This window comes from Hylobates moloch, unplaced genomic scaffold (assembly GCF_009828535.3).
Source record: "Hylobates moloch isolate HMO894 unplaced genomic scaffold, HMol_V3 SCAFFOLD_7, whole genome shotgun sequence".
Taxonomy (NCBI): Eukaryota; Metazoa; Chordata; class Mammalia; order Primates; family Hylobatidae; genus Hylobates; species Hylobates moloch.
In genome coordinates, this window is record NW_026652282.1 from 100,174,217 (window position 1) to 100,180,307 (window position 6,091).

Below are 6,091 nucleotides of genomic sequence, written 5' to 3' on the forward strand. Positions count from 1 at the left end.
CATCCACGTCTCAGCTCTAGGGTCAGCTCCTCAGAGAGGCTTTCCCTGGTCATCCCAACTAAGGAGCCCCATACTCTGATCAGTATCTCATCATATCACCCTGGTTTTTTTTTTTTTAATCTTTTTTTTTGGTGGGGCGAGGGGGTTGACCTGGGCTATGGCTGGGTCAAGTGCCTGCTTTATTCAACAGGAAATGCCCAAGTGGGACTCACCCCCACCTTTCACAGTGTAAAGTGAGCAGGGAGCAAGGCAGGAAGCTAGAAAAATAACACATGGATCTAGACGATCCAGAAAGACCCTGTTAAGTCAGCTCAAGGCCAAGACTGGTCAGCATGAGAGAATAAAAGAGGTGACAGAAAAGCCTTGGGCAGCCTGAGCCACGATGGGCCTAGCGGAAGTAGTTGGGACATTCATGGGCAACAAAATGCCAGGTTTGATTAAAAGTGTCCATGACAGCCGGCTCCATGGGCCCTTCCTCCATCGCTGCCAAGTTCTGTTCCAGCTTCTCCAGGCTGGACATGCCCAGGATGACCATGTCTCCGTGGGCATCCTGCAGCTGTGAGTGATGGTACATCCACCAGAGGGTGGCCAAGGTCATGCTGGGGGCACTGGCGCCATACATGGCCTGCGTGGCCTTCTCCATCAGGGCAATGGCCTCGAAGTGGTGCTCCTTCCAGAAGCAATTCCTGTAGGTCTCAGCCCAGCTATTCCCAAAGAAGTAGCCCCCGGACTGTTTTCTGCCCTTGTCCTCATGCTTTTACTTGCCGGTCAGCAGGCCCCCAGCCAGAGGGTTGTAGGCATAGAACCTCAGTCCAAAGTGCCCGAGGCAGGGAAAGAGCTCTATTTCCACCTGCCAGGTGGTGGCATTGTACATGCCCTGGTATACAGTGGGCACGAGTAGCTGGGGACTACAGGCACTCGCCACCACACCTGGCTAATTTTTTTTTTTTTTTTTTTTTTTGTATTTTTTAGTCATAAACGGGGTTTCACCGTGTTTCCTGACCTCGTGATCTGCCCACCTTGGCTTCCCAAAGTGCTGGGATTACAGGCATGAGCCACCGCGCTCGGCCCAGCCTTTGCTCTTGCAGAGGGTACAGATCTCGGCCACTTACCAGCCGGCATAGTTGGAGAGGCCAAGCTCCACGAACTTGCCCTCCTGGTGCTGCTGGTGGCAAGCACACAGGGTCTCTTCCACTGGGGTGCTGTGGTCAGGTGCATGTAGGTAGAAGAGGTCCACCAGGGGACACTGCAGTCTCTTCAATGACGTCTCTAGCTGGGACCGGACACTGTCAGGCTTTAGTGATTTTCGCTCCCAAGGGTTGGCCTTGGTGGCAAATTTCACTCAGCAGTCGCCGCCACCCAGCCCCAGCCTCAGGCCGCCCAGGATGGTTTTGGACTGGCCATCGCTGTACATGAAGGCCATGTCCAGCTCGGTGTGGCTGTGCTCCAGGAAAGCGTGCATGGCTGTGGCGCTGGTGGATGCGTCCATGTGGCGCCCCATCTCGATGGTGCCCAGCGCCATGGCGCGCCGGGCCAGGATGCCCAAGGCGGCCTGCATTGGTTGTGGAAGGGACATGGCGAGCATGCAGGCCTCGGGTGGCAGGGAGCGACCTGCGCAGTGGATGGCGGCGTGGGGCATGGTGCGAGACGCGGTGCTCAACATGGCCATGGCGCCTGCCCCTCACCCTGTTTTATTTTCTCCCTACCACTTAACATTATCTGAAATTGTCTGTTCATTTATTGGTTTGCTTATTATTATATATCTTCACCACCACTAGAATGTAAATTTCATGAGCATGGCAATCTTATTTGCCTCAGTCCTGCTGAATGTCTAGCAACTAGCACAGTACTTAGCAGGTGCTCAGTGGATTATTTGTTGAATAAATGAGTCAGGATATGGACTGGCGTTGTTGAAACCATGGGAAATATGTGATCATATGATCACTTCAAGGAGAGCCTGAAGAGTTAAATGTGGATTATAAAGGAATGAGCAGAGGAAAGAATGCCTACAAAGCAATTTGGAGGAACAACCAGGGTGGTAGGAGGAGAAACAGGAAAGTGTGATGTTACAGAAGGCAATCCTACTTCTGTCCCCAAAAGCAACCAATGCTAACAGATGGGTGGGTATCCTTCCAAATCATGTTCTATATATTTACATACATTCACAAATGTTTATATTGCATGCATATGTAGTTTTCGTTTTTATATAAATGAGCTCATAGTACATGTATTATTCTATCACTTGCTTTTTTTAAAAAAAAAATAACAGCTTTATTGAGCTATAATTCGCACACTACACAATTCACACATTTAAAGTGTGCATTTCAATTGTTTTTAGTATATTCATGGATGTGTGCAACCACTGCCATAGTCAATTTTTAGAACATTTTCATCACCTCAGAAAGAAACCGTGTATCCTTTAGCTATCGCCTCTTTATCCTTTAACCCTTAGCAACCACTAATCCACTTTCAGTCTCTATAGATTTCCCTATTCTGGACTTTGATATTAATGGAAGAATATCTGATCTTTCTTGACTGGCTTATTTTACTTAGCACAGTGTTTTCAGGGTTCATCTATGTTGTAGCATGAATCAGAACTTCATTCTTTTTATTGCTCAATAAAATTGCTCTTGGAGGCCAGGCATGGTGGTGCATGCCTGTAATTTCAACACTTTGGGAGGGTGAGGCAGGTGGATCACTTGAGCTCAGGAGTTCAAGACCAGCCTGGGCAACATGGCAAAACCCTGTCTCTACAAAATACAAAAAATTAGCTGGATATAGCAGTGTGTTCCTATAGTCACACCCAGGAGGCTGAGGTGGGAGGATTGCTTGAGCCTAGGAGGCCAAGGCTGCAGTGAGCCATGATTGTGCTACAGCACTCCTGCCTGGGCAACAGAGTGAGACCCTGTCTCAAAAAAACAAAACAAAAAAAACCCAAAAACTTGCAACTTGCTCTTGGCATATCCATTGTGTGGATATATTACATTTTGTTTATCTATTTGTCATTTGGGCATTTGGGTAGTTTCTACTTTTTATTTTATTTTATTATTTTATTATTATTATACTTTTTATTTTTTGATAGAGTCTCACTCTGTTGCCAGGCTGGAGTGCAGTGGCGTGATCTCGGCTCACTGCAACCTCCGACTCCCTGGTTCAAGTGATTCTCCTGCCTCAGCCTCCCAAGTAGCTGGGATTAGAGACATGTGCCACCACACCCAGCTAACTTTTTTTTTTTTTTAGTAGAGACAGGGTTTCACCATGTTGGCCAGGATGGTATCCATCTCCTGACCTCATGATCCACCTGCCTCAGCCTCCCAAAGTTTTGGGATTACAGGCATAAGCCACTGCACCCAGCCAGTTTCTACTTTTTGGCTATTATAAATAACATGGCTATGAGTATTCATGTTCCAGTTTTTGTGTGGACATATATTTTCATGTCTTTTGGGTGTGTATCTAGGAGTAGGATTGCTGGGTCACATGGTAACTCTGTGTTTAACATTTTGAGGAACTACTGGATTGTTTTTCAAAGTGGCTGATCCATTTTACGTTCCCACTAGCAGTATATGAGGCTTCCAGTTTCTCCACATCTTTGCCAACACTTGTTAGTATCTGTCCTTTTGATTGTAGCCATACTAGGGACTGTGATATCACTTGCTTTTTTATTTAATGTGTATGGGATTTTTTTCTGTATCAGTAAATATAGATATCGTGTGTGTGTGTGTGTGTGTGTGTGTGTGTGTGTGTGTGTGTGACAGTCTCACTCTGTAGCCCAGGCTGAAATGCAGTGGCATGATCTCGGCTCACTGCAACCTCCGCCTCCCAGGTTCAAGCAATTCTCATGCCTCAGCCTCCTGAGTAGCTGGGATTACAGGCTCCTGTCACCATGCCTGGCTAATTTTTGTATTTTTAGTAGAGACGGGGTTTTGCCATGTTGGCCAGGCTGGTCTCAAACTCCTGACCTCAGGTGATCCGCCCACCTGGGCCTCCCAAAGTGCTGGGATTACAGACGTGAGCCACCACGCCCAGCTGATATCTTACATATTTAACTGCTGCATAATATTCCACAGAAACCATGCTTTTCAAGATATTCCTGCCTATATCATTGTGTTATTTCTTCCACCAGGGCTCGGCAGTCTGGAAATAGAAACAATGGTGGTGGATCGATTCAATTGATCCAGATTTGGAAGTTGCATGGCAGGTGAGAAGGATTTGGATGGTAATGGTGAGAGAAGATTTGAAATAATTTATCAACCAGGTGGTGCAGATCAATCTTGGTGCATAAGTGACTAACAAGGAGCTAGAGCAGATGGCATAGCATAGTGGCTAGAACCCTAAAAGAAGGGATTTTACATGAAAGTGGAAAGATAGCTTTTTATTTTGTTTTGCATTTACCCATTCCCTCTGTTGCGTTTTTTTTTTTTTTAAATACTGAGTTATTCACTACTTTGCCTTCTTTTTTTTTTTGAGACAGAATATCATTCTGTTGCCCAGGCTGGAGTACAGTGGCAATCTCGGCTCACTGCAGCCTCCACCTCCCGGGTTCCAGTGATTCTTGTTCCTCAACATTCCGAGTAGCTGGGATTACAGATGCCCACCACCATGCCCACCTAATTTTAGTGTTTTTATTAAAGATGGGGTTTCACCATGTTGGCCAGGCTGATCTCGAACTCCTGACCTCAAGTAATGCACCCACCTTGGCCTCCCAAAGTGCTGGGATTACAGGCATAAGCCACTGCGCCTGGCCTGCTTTGCCTTCTTAAACAGATGATTCAGAACATAATATAACCTTGTCTTGTGACTCAGGGTGGCCATTATGATCATCTGCTTTTGCCCTGGACCTCTGAGGCATGTAGCAATATGTCTTTCCTTGTGTCTTTTTCCCTAAGTGTGTTCTGGATTTTTGTGCTTTTGAAGAAATTCTGAGATCAACATATTCTTGGTTCTTCTAATGTGTAGCTGTTTGACTAAGGACTGACTCCATGCATCTCCTATGAAGTAAAGTTCATGGGTTTTATGACAGCAATTTTACATGCTGCTTAGATGCTTTTTTCTCATCTAGGTTTTTAGTTATATTATGGCAGAGATTATAAGAAATCTGATCCCCAGAGAAGTGTTGGTACTTCTTTAATTTGGCATAGACTATTTTTGGCAAGCTAGTTTTTTTAGCATTGAACAATTTAATGAATAAGTTCATAGTCACCCTATCCACATTCTTTTTAAGAAAACTGTTTTAGAAAACTGTCTGTCTAATACAGTAGCCATTAGCTACATGTAGATTTTTAAATTTAAATATAAATTAATTAAGAGTAGGCTGGGCATAGTGGCTCATGCCTGTAATCCCAGCACTTTAGAAGGCCAAGGCGGGTGGATCATTTGAGGTCAGGAGTTCAACACCAGCCTGGCCAACATGGTGAAACCCCGTTTCCACTAAAAATACAAAAATTAGCTGGGTGTGGTGGTACACACCTGTAATCTCAGCTACTCGGGAGCCTGAGGCAGGAGAATTCCTTGAACCCAGGAGGCAGAGGTTTGCAGTAGCCGAAATGCACCACTGCACTCCAACCTGGGTGACAGAGCAAGACTCCATCTCAAAAAAAAAAAAAAGTTCCCTTATTGTACTAGCCACATTTCAAGTGCTTAGTAGTCACATGTGGCTAGCGGCTACCATATTGGAGAGTGCAGATGTAGAACACTTTATCATCAAATAAAGTTCTATAGAGCAGCAATGGTTTAGACATTGAGCCAGTCTCTTCTCAGGCTTCTTGTTTCCAAACCAGAGTCTCATGGTTTAAGTGCATCCTTGTACAAGCAACCATGCTCATACTATTCTCCAACACTCTCTGACTTCCAACCCCTGATCATTGTCATTTGCTCTCTATTAGTGTTAATTTCCTATGGCTGCTATAACAAATAACCACAAGTTTAGTGGCTTAAAACAACATAAATTTATTATCACATATGATATAGTTTTGATATTTGTCCCCTTCAAATCTCATGTGCAGGTTTGTTACATATGTATCCATGTGCCATGTTGTTTTGCTGCACCCATTAACTCGTCATTTAGCATTAGGTATATCTCCTAATGCTGTCC

At 45.1% G+C, this 6,091-nt stretch overlaps 1 pseudogene; it reads right to left on the reverse strand.

Annotated features, from left to right (window-relative positions):
• Window positions 1-388: 388 nt before the first annotated feature.
• Window positions 389-1,663, reverse strand: LOC116811381 (aflatoxin B1 aldehyde reductase member 2-like; annotated as a pseudogene).
• Between the last annotated feature and the right edge of the window lie 4,428 nt (window positions 1,664-6,091).